We start from the raw sequence: 12,891 nt of genomic DNA, 5'->3' as shown, positions 1-12,891 counted from the left end.
GTTTTTATTGTCACATAGTCTGCTGTAAGATTACAGGGCAATCTTTGTGCTCAGAATCTTTAGGGACAGATGCCAGAGTCTTAACTTGTGCATAATCAGCTGCTTCCTCCTCTCAGGAGTCACATAATTCATGGATTTAGAGAAGTCTGCCCCGCCTTTCAGCTGCATTCAGCCGTAATTCATCTTTGGAGAAAAGGGATGCCACATGGAAAGGTCAAAGCACTAGGAAGTTACCTTGGCATCCTGCAGAAAGAATGTGCCCCAGGCCCTTCCTTCTTCAGCCCTGCAGGTGAGACAGAGCCACCCACAGCAAATTGGAACTCTGTTTCCCAAAAGGTCCCGAGGAGCACCTGTGCATTTTCTGCCCTTTCAGACGGAGATGGCTTGACTCCCCTTTCAAAGAAGAGGCATGCTTTCTGACTCAGAGCACTGACTGGATCTTCCGAACCCCACCCTCACCAACCCACCCACCTCACGAAGCCCTGGAGGCCTTGGGCTCAGGAAGGTCCCTGACTGCACAGGCTTCTCTTGGCACCCAAACCAAAGGCTCCAGGGCGCTTTCCATTTGTCACTTGCCAAAAGGCTGCAGCCAGTGAGCCGTCCAAGTGCGTGGCTTGAAAGCGTTCCAGCGCAATGTTCTGTGGGTTTGAGGTTTGCCCTCACTCGCACTCACCGTGTGTGGGAAGTTCCCCTGGGAAATGAGGTGACAGCTTGGCATGCCAGATTTATGAAAGATCTTCCGTGGTGTGTGTCTGAGGCCAACTCCAGCAGCAATGGAGAGCGGCCAGACTCTCTGAGGAAGATTACAACTTGCCAATTATATTCAGATGCACTTCAGTGTGTTACTTCTTATTCTTAAAGCCTTAATGTGGCAAGTTTTCTCTTTTTTCCCCCTTTTCATTTCTTTTTAAAGGCTACAAAATTGTAAGACACAGCTTTGCGTTTCCTGATTATATTCCCTTTGTAAACATGCAACATAACCCGTCTGATCTGGCATTATAATTTGCTAGGAATCTCCTGACAAGTAAATACTTGTTAGCAGAGGCCATTCCCTACTCTCTCCTTGCTCTGGGTTTTATTTGCACTTAGCATCTAGACTATAATGTATTTTATTAAGATCCGCAATTTAATTATGTACATACTTAAAGCTTTAACCCATTAAATCTATAGTTCTCCTGAAATACTCTTTGCCAGGTGTACAATTCCAATAGATGTTGCACCATTAGTTTTTAAAGCTTAAATGAAAACAGGCGGGGGAATTGGGCTTTTTAGATCGAGAAAAATATACCTCTCTAGATATCAGAAGAAAAATGCTTGAAATGAGTGAGAAATAAAATAATAGGATTATGTCTTAGAAAAAGAAACTGTAGGAGAGAGCATTAAAGGGAAAGTAGAAAATGAAGATGATAAAGTAAACACCAGTGAATTCCTGTCACCAAGGAGCCAGAGGACCTCTTCTCTCTCTGCAAAGCTTTGTCTGGGTCTTCTCTATTTTGAGTCTCCCACCTGTCTCCTTAGATATGTTTCTTTCTTTTCTTCTTTGGTCACAGCAGATGGTGCTCTGGGCTTACTCCTGGATCGGTGCTCAGGAATCACTCATGGTGGGGCTCAGAGAACCAAAAGGAATTTGATCCCAAACCTGGGTAGACCAGATACAAATCAAGTTCTCTGGCCTGTTCCATTTTATGAATTATATCTTTGGCCAAGGTGTGTTTCATTTTATGTGCATAATTTTCCTTCTTGCCACCATCATGCCTTGCCCACTAGACCCTAAGTCTCTTGCTAGAGAGTCATGAATCCCTCAGAGACTGTCGCAAAGGGGTTATATGTTCACAGTCTGATGTATCTGGCCCCCTTCAGGGAAGGACATGCTACTTCCTCTGCCAGACTACTGTCTGAGGGCCTACCTTTGTGAGCTAGAAAGGGTGGGTCAACCCAAGAATTTGATAAAACTGTGTTGTTTTCTAAAGCATGGTTCTTTCAGCTCCTTTCTTATCTGAACCTGGAGCAAGGCCCTATCTAGTGACACTACAGCTCTCAGAAATGAACTGGTGCCAGCCTATGGCTTCGTGACTGTGCAGCAGTGCCCCACACCCAAATTCTACCACTGAGCTTGTTGAGAACAATCATTTTGTGGACACATCATGAATGAAGGACACAATGGAGCCCCTCTGTGTATGTATCAAACTCCTTCCCTTAGCTGATATCATTGCCACGTCCAGCTTTTCTTATTTTGTTTTGTTTTGTTTTGTTTGGGAGACACATCCCCCTGTTTCCAGGGTCTACTCCTTGTTCTGCACTCAGGGATCACTCCTGGTGGGGCTTGAGGGACAATATGGGATGCTGGGGATCAAAACTGGGTTGGACGCATGCACGGTAAGGCACCGTCTACCTCCACTTTTCTATGAAGCATAAAAATCCCCCTGGAGCAGGAGGGAAGTGTCAGCAGACTGCACTGAATTCAGTAGTGTTTGAGGTCCAAGGAGTAAGCTGTGTGTGAGGGGGTCAGTCACAGCAGAAAAGACTAAGGGAAAGTGCTGAGACAAAAAAAAAAGTGAAAATTACATGGATGGAGTAAGTGAGGCCATAGAAGTCAGAGAATAGAAATGAGAAACTAATACAGACCATTTGTCTTTTACCTGTTCCATAGACAACAGTGTTAATAATGGTTGTTAAAGCGTTGATTTGACAGAGCTTCAGTTAAGTGATATATGTGAAGGGTATAGTCATGTATTCAAAATACAGTGATATCTAATTGGCAACCACTGAAATTTTGTAATGTGCTTGCTAAGTTAATAGGTGAGTGTGAAGTGGAATTTTGGGTGGGGAGGGAATATGGGAATCCTGGTGAAAGGACGTTGACTCTGGTGATGGGATTGGTGTTGAAAAATTGTATGACTTAACCGCAACTATCAATAACTTCATAAACCATGACTCTTTAATAAAAATTTAAATAATAATAATAATAATAATAATAATAATAAAATCCCCCTGGACTGGCTACCAGCAGAGGTCACACTTTGAATGTTATTTCCCTACTTTCTTTCTTGTTACCTGTACATTTATTTTCATTTTGGGTTACACCCAGCGATGCTTAGGGATTATTCCTGGCTCTGTACTCAGGAATTACTCCTGGTAATGCTTTGGGGACCATATGGGATGCTGGGAATCGAACCTGGATTGGCTGTGTGCAAGGCAAATGCCCTACCCGCTGTGCTATTGTTACAGCCCCTGTTACCTGTACTTTCAAGAATAATTTGGGGTTGTCTGTTGGCTAACACAGCCCAAGTAGCAAACCTCTTGCCATTAGAAACACCTTCGGCTCTCAACCCATTGGGAAGGCCTAACCACCTCATCGTCATAAGTAAAACTGACCCATCTCTAGTGTAAGGAATTGGCCATCTCTACCTAACTGGGGACAAATCTAAAGTGTCAATCTAGCATGAGAGCTTTTGAATGGGCTTGGCCAAGCCATCAGGAGCCTGAAAGGTCACCTGAGTTTTCTGTCTGTCTACCCTTATATTTGATCCTTGCTTTCACATATGCTTGTTTCATGGGTACTCACCAATGAGCAAACTTTTAGTCCCACCTCAGAGTCTGTCACCTGGAGAATACTTTTTAGCTGGGTCTTAAAAAGAATAGAGGAAGGCCAGAAAGGTAGCTCAATTGGCCAAGTAACATGCATTGCACGCAGAAGATCAGGATTTCATTCCCCAGCACTGCACAGTTCTCTGAGAAATGCCAGTAGCTACTTCCTCTGAGCCCAGAGATGGAAATAGCACCTAAGCACCACCAACTGTTTCCCCACAGATGAAAACAAACAAAACATAATATATTAATAGATACAGGTAGTTAGGAAAATTGGAGTAAAACATTAGAGAACAGCATAGGTTAGTGGAGAGAACCGTCAGGAAATCCACAGTCCTGGTGCTCATGAAGTTCTGCTCATGCAGGTGACATTGGGTCAGTTATAGCATCCCAGAGCCTTTGTCTTCTACAACAGGAAGGAGTTTGGATAGCTTCAGAGTTTATTTCCCTACTTCCCTTTTATTGACTGAATTGGAAGTTCTGGAACATTTAGCAACAAGTTAGCTGTGAGTGAAGGTTTCTAAAGATGACTTTAAAACTGAAAATGTAGGAGACAACTCTTAGAGAGAAGAAAAATGAACCATTTGAATGGAAGTAAGGATTCTAACATCCTTTGGAAAGTGTCATTCTGACAATCCATGAACAGGCGTGGAGATGAGATTCCTATAATTATCACTTACTTCCTTTCAAAGTGCATGAGGTTAGAAGAGAGGGTTTGAGTTGGCAGAGAGTGCGAATAAGGCTAGAAACATTAGGGGAGAAAAATAAGACTAAGAGAAACACACAATAATTGACATTGAAGATGAAAAGAGTGACATGGAAAAACATCTTTTAATCACAAAAGTCAAACTGACTGTGAAACAAGAAGTTGGGTCCAAAATGGGGATTTTATTTGGATTTCAGAATCCTTTGACTTATAGATTACCTTTATTGAAACAATTGTCCTATTCATCAAGTAATTACATGTCTAGTTTTATCAGCTAGGCTTCTTTGGTGAATTCAAAAACAAGGGAAGTAGCAAAATGAAAAACAAGAATTTAAGGTCAGAGTAAAAGGTAGTTAACAGAACAAAAGGTGAAGCTGAATAAGCTGGAGCCTAAGACAAGACTCAGGGAAGCTTATGACTAATATCAGCAGTAGTAGTGATTTTCCAGTGCCTGTTTCCAACCTTTTAATTCTCTGAAGATACAACTTTCCAGGAGAGCAGGCATAGGAACTTTCTAGAATTACTGCCCACAATTTGGCTGAAAATATAAGACCTATTGACTGAGAGTTCTACCATGAATGAGAAGGGGCTATTCTCCAAAAGACAGACATGATTTTGTAACCAAAACACGGGACAGAAAATAATAGATACTGAAACAGCAAGAATTTCAAGTGTTCCCTGTAATGTTGTCCAAGCAATCCTAGATACTGCTCTAGAGTTGGTAAATGTTAGAGAGGAGAGTACAGACTAGTAAAACCTCCTTATCTGATTTATCTCTAAACCTTCATCGAAAGTTTTCCAAAGGAAAAATGTAAGTAAGTTATTCCTCTACTAAAATCCTTAAATGACTTTTGGGCATATGGTTTGCAATACAGACCCTGAGAGGCCATCATGTTTGATCCTTTATCTACTTTTTAGTTTCTTTCTTTTCCTTTGATTAAATGTGAAAGCAAAATCTTCCCGGTTCCATGTTTCCTCGATTGGAGCTAATGGATGTCTTTGGGAAAGGATGGGAATTAAGGAGTACAGTGCAGATGACTCCGAACTAAAAGTTGGAGTGATGCTCTTGTGTTCTGGCTTGTCTTGGGCCACCATTCCACACTCTGCATTTCCAGAAGATCCACTTTCTAAATGCTTGTAGCTCAGAGTCTCTGAACAAGGACTCTGGGTCTCCATGGCTAATGCAGAACTTGTGTAGAATGCTCTACAGGTGTGGGCCTCAGGATCATCCTCTGTAAAATGTCATGGACTCTCTCAATGCTAATGCCAAAGTGGGTTCTAAATGCTCAACAGCCGGGACCACAGAACCTGGTAAAATGCCATCCAGGAATCACTAAGGCTCTTTGATTATCAACTTGATCAGGGGTTGATCTTCCACCTGGCATTCTTCAGGGAGACTAGGAATACCACTCCTCAGGGAAAATATGTGTTCTCCAGTATCTGCCAGGTAGGTTCGAATCATTTTCCCTATGTTAATATTGGACCCTATATAAATGGTTTGCCTTAAACTTACATCATTCTTATTGACATAATTTTATCTTGTTCATTTGATCCCAAAAGATGCAGTTATGTTATAACTTTGCATTCTCAGAACATAATATAACTAGGCACTTGAAAGATTCTACAAAAATTTCTACTAACAAACTAAAGAGATGAATCTGTAACATTCAAATAATTATGTTAGTTTAGCATACCTCAAAACAATAGTGTATGTTTTTGTATATTAGCACTGTCCTGTAGCACTGTACTCCTGTTGTTCATAGATTTGCTCAAGCAGGCAACAGTAACATCTCCATTGTGAGACTTTGTTGTTACTGTTTTTGGCATATCGAATATGACACAGGGAGCTTGCCAGGCTCTCCCGTGCGGGAAGGATACTCTCGGTAGCTTGCCGGACTCTACGAGAGGGATGGAGGAATCGAACCCGGGTTGCCCGCATGCAAGGCAAGCACCCTGTCGACTGTACTATCACTCCAACTTTTTGTATATTATTTGGAATAATATATGTATAGTATTTGGAATGTATATTATTTCGAATAATATTTGTAGACACTTTAATATAAGTGATTTGGTGGTTAAACTTCTTTTTGGGCTGTAGTTTTGTATTCTTGTTTTGGGGCCATGCTCAGGGCTTATCCTTGGCTCTACACTTATGGATCAGTCCTATTAGACTTGGGGGACTGCATGAGGTGCTGGGGATTGAACCCAAGTCAGCCACATGTAAGGGAAGTGCCTTAACTACTGTCCTATATCTCTGGCCCTGGAGTGTTTAAACTCTTAAAGATAAATTGAATTTACAACTTATTACTTTACCTTGAGTTTGAATGAACACTAGTGGCCACTTTCAATACTTGAATTTGTGGAAACTTAAAGCATGAAAATGTCTTACTGGAGAAACAAGGGCATTGAAAAATAGTCACTGTATCCACGGTGACACAAGCCTGTGCTGCCAGAGCCAGGCCACTTGATTCCCTGTCTGGTGCACTTAAACTGCCTCTGATGGAAACAGGAACACTCTGGCTAGATTGGTTTGAGAAAAGGGAATTTAAATGTAATTTAACAAAGGAAAAAAAGGCCCCAAATTTACATTTATAAAAGAAATAGAAAGACTCTGACTCCTAAATTGTTTCTAAATAAAATATTGTGAATGAACTTCATTCAATATTGATATATCCTTTGGCACTGGGGCATTTTAGTGTATTTATTTGTTATTGGGAAGAAATGCATTTGAATAATGTATAACAAGATGTATATTTAAATTGCCTTTGAATAATGTATAACAAGAAAGGCTTTCTTTATTCATTTAGTGCCTTTTTTTCCAAGGAACTACAAGTAACGTGTGCACTTTAGGTTTGGTATAGCTTGCTGGGTACAGAATTTTTCTGCTTAACCCAACATTTTAGTTATTACAGTAGTGGTTTGATACTGTATGAACCAAAATCAAGAGGCTGAGCAGAGCTCAAAGGGCTGCAGTTTGTGCTCATGTATGCAGGAGGCTCATCTAGCCAGTAGTAGCTCCCTTGCAAGCCCCAAGGGCCCCTGCCTCCCACAATATACCACTTATTTTTGTGTGTATGTCTGTGACTTGAAAGTAAACAGGGCTACTTCAGACTGGATGCTTAGGGGACCATATGATGTCGAGGACTGAACCTGGGTCTTCTGCACTAATACATGTATTCTAGTCCATTGACTTCTCTGTTCCCAATGAACAGCATTTTGGGGGGACAGCCAGGGGTGCTCCCAAGTGATGCGTAGGACACCTGGGTTCTCTTGGGTCTGAACATACTATGCTCTTCAAGCTGTGGGAGTGCTGGGAATTACCTGATTGTCTCTACGTGGTACTTAGAGGTCTCCCTGGCAGTACCTGAGGACTATGGTGCTGGGAAGGAAACTGATGTCAGCCACATAAATGGCATTTACCTTAATAAAATGCTTATCAAGAGACAGCATTTGGACAAAGAAACAAATTTACCTCATCTATCACAACTATGAAAGAATTCAGAAGCATAGACGTGAAAAAATTGTGAACTTCAAGTTACAATTGTTAAGAGAAGTCAGAAATCAGACACCGGTAGTTTTGGAAGAATCAGTTGTATCACTAGCCCACAGATTTCTGTACACAGGCCTTTTGTGGGGACAAGTAATAAGACACAACCATAAATAACAAGAACAAGTATTTCCTCACTACCTTTAGAACACAATGTTCAGTTCAATGAGGGCTATATGGAATGCCACACAAATTTCTTGCTTTGGAAGAAATGTTCCAAACTATACCTCCAGACTGTTTTTTTGCACAAACCCGAGGCTATGAGGGGGTAGTAATAGTGTTTAGATCACTGCCATCAGGAATGGGTAGAAGATTTGTCACAAAATGGCAGCCATAAACTGGAAAATGATCTGAGAAGACTTTTTATGGACTCATGGGAGGCAATCCAGGAGAGTCCTCCAAATGACTGGGCAGACTCTGGAGGGGCACTCACGGTCCTGTACAGTGAGATAGAACTCATTCAATCACTAACCAAACTGTGCCAGCCTCTCAAGGTACTGCTATGAATAAAACAAAGATTTCTGGTTTTATGGAGTTTTAAAAGTCAGGGATGGAGGATTAATGCTGTGGCCTAAACTGTGTCCCCGTAAAATTGAAATGTTGAAGCCCTAACCTCCAACATGATAGTATTGAGAGGTGAGGTTTAGGGTGGCACTTAGGTTTCTATGCGGCCATGAGGTAGTGACCCCTGATGGTATAAAGCTCTTTTAAAAAGACACATCATGGTGCTGGGATGATAGGACAGAGGGTGAGGCACTTGCCTTGCATGCAGCTGCCCTGAGTTTGATCTATGCTGTGCTCTATGGTTCCCTGAGACCTGCCAGATTGATCCCTGAGCATAGAGTCAGGAGTAATCCCTGAGCACACCAGATGTGGCCCCTCAATAGAAATACTATTTATTATAATATAATAAAAAATAAATATTTTAGAATCGAAAATAGAATTTGAAAAGTGACTTTTGGCCATGAATGGTTGACTGCATACTGTGCTTACAGTAGGTTTGGGTTTGATTTCTAGTATAACCTGGTCCCCTGAGCATGGCTTAGAGCTACCCCAAGCACAGAGTCGTAGTAAATAACCCCTGAGTACTGCTGGGTGAGGCATAAACCCAAAAGAATAAATAGATAGGAAATGGACATTAGCTGGAGAGATAGTATAGGATGTAGGCACTTTTTTGTACATTCAGCCATCCTAGGTTTGAATCCTCAGCACTGTACAGAGTCCCCAAAGTATAGCCAGAGGAGATTCCTGAGCACAGTCATGAGTATACTCTGAGCATCATTGGGGGAGGAGTGGGGGGCTGATATCTGTGGCCCTCCCAAACTGGAATCACTTCTTGTATTGGTAGGTCAGGTTCAGTCCCAAGAGAGACCTGGTAAACCACAAGGCTGAAATCCAGTGAAGGTGTTATAACTCAAAATGGGGTGGGGGTAGGGTGTGAGGGTGGAGTCAGGATAGACACTGATCAGTGTTGACACAAGAAATTCTGCAGGCTGAACCCAAAGCCATGTGGGCAGCTGTGCAGGGTTGGGGACTTTCTGTTCCCTCTGGTGAGACACTGGGCTCAGTAAATGCCCGTGTTTTGTGTTTCCAGCCCCTTGTCCCCTTCCCACCCAGTTGGGCAGATAGTACAGGCTTGGATGCTGCCCTTGCCCCGCTGGGTTGTGCGCTGTGTGGGCCTTTTCTGGCCTCTGAGGGATACTGGTAAGCTCTTGATTTAGGTGGACAAGACTGAGGGAAAGCTTTGCTAGTTCAGTTGTCTACTGGTGGTGTAGAGTGATCAGGCATCCACTTCACTGTCTTGTATTCAAAGAATGTGAGTTGCAGGCATGGGGGAGACACACACTGCCTATAATCCACAAGTCACGGGCTTGCTGAAAGTGTAATGGCCTGCTAAAGGAGGGCCTGGGGCCAAGTCTGGTTGGTGAACCTGGCATCTCTTGACTGTGTGCGGACTCTAAATGAGAAAAGTCATAGGTTCTGACAAAGGTTATTCAGCTGTATTACCATTAAATATTTAGTGGAAGAAAGCAGTCCTGAGGCTAGGAGAGAGTTCAGAGAGCCCAAAGTCATGTTTTGTATGTGGGAGTCCTGGTTAGATCCTTGGCATTACAGGCCCCTTAGCACTGCATTGGGAATAGCTCCCGGCACTGAAAGATGTACCTCCCTGTCCATCCCCCCCCCCCCCCACATACACACAAAGAATAGTAGCCATTCCTCAAAAACATAGGTGCACAATATAAGAATTTTAAAATGTCTTTTCTCAGCTTTGTTTAGAAGCAATTAAAAACTAGAAGTGTTATGAAATGTGAATAATCTGTTCAAGAAACTTTCCTAAGGTGACTATAACAAAGTTCCATCAGCATCTGGGGGTTTTAAGCATCAGGATCTTCCTCATAGTTCTAAGGGGCAGAACTCCAAAATCAAGATGCTGCCAAAGTCACAGTTTCTCTGAAGCATCTGAGGCACGATCCTTTCTTGCTGTGATCTCATTTGAACAAAGGTCAACTAAGGACCTTACCTTCCAACTAAGGTCACGTTCTGAGTTACTGGATTTTAAGAATTCAAAATATGCTTTTGAAGGACACAAAATCATAATAAGAAAGGTAATATGCTGCCAAAAATATGCTTCGTTTGCAGATTAATTCCATGGAGCACTTGTTATTTCTATGTTGAAAAAAGTTCTCTTGTTCAACTTCTGCTTTTTTCCTAGACAGATATAGAAAAATATTCAACTTTAGTCTAGAAATCTATTAAGATACTCTATAATAAAAATTTGCAGATGCAATACTAAATGGTACATAAGTACTATTGCTTATGTCGGGGAAATGTTGGAGTATGGCAAAGATTTAGCAAATTTGAGTTTACATACATGTTTAAAGGAATAATTGCCACTTTAATCTTCCAGATTTCTATTAAAAATGAACATTGGACTGGGGAGATAGCTCAGTGGTTTGAGTCCATGCATGGAACATGGGAGACCTAAATTCCATCCTTGGCACCTCCATCATTAAAAAATAAAGATGATGAAAATTCCTCAATATTTTTGTTCTGTTTTCAGAGATCTCCTGGTCTTATATTAATTCTCTGATAGATTAAAAAATTGGTCTGTGAATTTTATTTCTGAAGACATAGGAAACTCTTTTAAGCTCTTTTTTTAAATGTAGGAGTATTGCTATTTATTCAGCCATTGATTAGACTGATTGAATTGGACATGAACTCCACCTTACTTTTTTTTTCCTTTTTATAAATTTATTTATTCAATCACTGTGAGAGCATTTACACAGCTTTTGGGTTAAAGTCTCGGTCATTCAATGATGAAACACCCATTCCTTCACCAGTGCCCATTTTCTACCACCAAAACCCCCAATATACCCTCCATCCCACACCCCCTCCCACCTGTGGGGCAGATGATTTACACATTACTCTCTCTCTACTTTGATTACATTCAATATTTCAACACCAGACCCACCATTATTATTTGGCTTTTTACCCCAACACTCAGATCTGCCAAAAAGGGAACCATAAACAGTTTGTTTTCTCTTGCTGATTATGAATAACATGATGTGGTGTAGCTGCAGTAGTGGCCACGTGATTTTTGAATTCCAAAATTTAAAAAATTAAATCTGGGGGGATTTCTGCTAAAACCTGCTGTGTTCCGAGATTTGTTCCTGAGTCTCTGGGATCATGGCTGTTAAGCAGCTTGATCAGGAGCCAGAGAGGCCGTTTGTGGGCGGCGACTCGGGATCTTGTTGGGACTCTTAACTCTATTAAACTCTTTAAGTTTCTGCGTTCACTGATTTTTTTTTAGTGTTTTCTACCACAAATAAACTGAGGACCTCACATATGCAAGTAGTCTGCACCTTGATACAGCTCAGCTGTTTTTTTTCTTCCAGATAACTTTTCCATTTGTATTTTTGTTTTGCTTTCTCAGTATTGGAGATTTTCCTCACATGCTTGATATACGTAGATTGTCTTTTGATAGTGAAGTATTAAGAAGCTGCCTGAAAGGGCAGGGGTGAATGGGTTTTTCCATGATGCTTGGGCAACAATAAGTTTTTCTTTGGTGCTCCCAGATATCAATGTCTTCAAATAATTCCTTTGGAATGGTTCACATTCTCAGAAAATACTTCCTGGTTGTATGACGCTGGCTGTAAAAGCTCTAGGTTTAGAAAGAAGAGAACACAGTTCTAAACACAACAGTTCTAAATGTGTACTTATAAGAAATCCTGTTCATTTTTTTTTTTTTTTTTTTTTTTTTTTTTACTGAACGCAGTGTCTTGTAGGCTAGGATGGCTTAGAGTAAGTTCCTCAAAAGCATAAACATTTGGTCTCTTCTGGGGTGAGTGTAAGAGGAATTGTCTAACTGAACAGACTGAGAAAAGGGGTTTGAGAAGTCAGCTATTCTTAAAAGATCTTTCATGTATCCTAGTATTTAGCCTTCTCATATACTTTGGATTCTGCATCACATCTGAGTTCCAAAGTTTCAAAGTTCAGATTGCCCAGATTCTGGTTACTATTACCCTGTGAAAGCACTTAAGATTCAGCTTTTTCATTAAGTAACTGTCCTTACCCCTCTTCCCCCACCATCTAGGGTTTACATGGTTTTTATTACTCTACCACTTCTGTGATAATTCATGAAAGGTTGGAGATAAACACAACTCCAGTCTGTTAAACTTTTATCTGTTTGTTTAGGGACCACACAAGGCGATGTTCCTGGCTCTGCACTCAGGGATCACTCCTGGTGGGCTCAGGGTATCATATGGGATGCCTGGGATCAAACCTGGGAAGTACTCTACCCACAGTACTATCTCTTTTGCTGTAGTCTGTCATGTTTAACTTTAATTGAAATAGAAAAAGCCAAACAATTCTGAATCAAACAGACTTCCTTATCTGTAGGCTGACAGTTGTGCTATTAGGTCTAAACCATCTTTTGTTTTTCTCAACTTTATCCCTGATAAACAAGAGTCTAGACAAGTAATATAAATTGCAGTCAGGTTTCATATTATTGAAATAATTTGTTTATATGGATTGTCTTCTGATTTTTTTC

Source organism: Sorex fumeus, unplaced genomic scaffold (assembly GCF_029834395.1).
Source record: "Sorex fumeus unplaced genomic scaffold, SorFum_2.1 ptg000008l, whole genome shotgun sequence".
NCBI lineage: Eukaryota > Metazoa > Chordata > Mammalia > Eulipotyphla > Soricidae > Sorex > Sorex fumeus.
The sequence above is the reverse complement of the archived record's forward strand: the minus strand, read 5'-3'. Positions refer to the sequence as shown.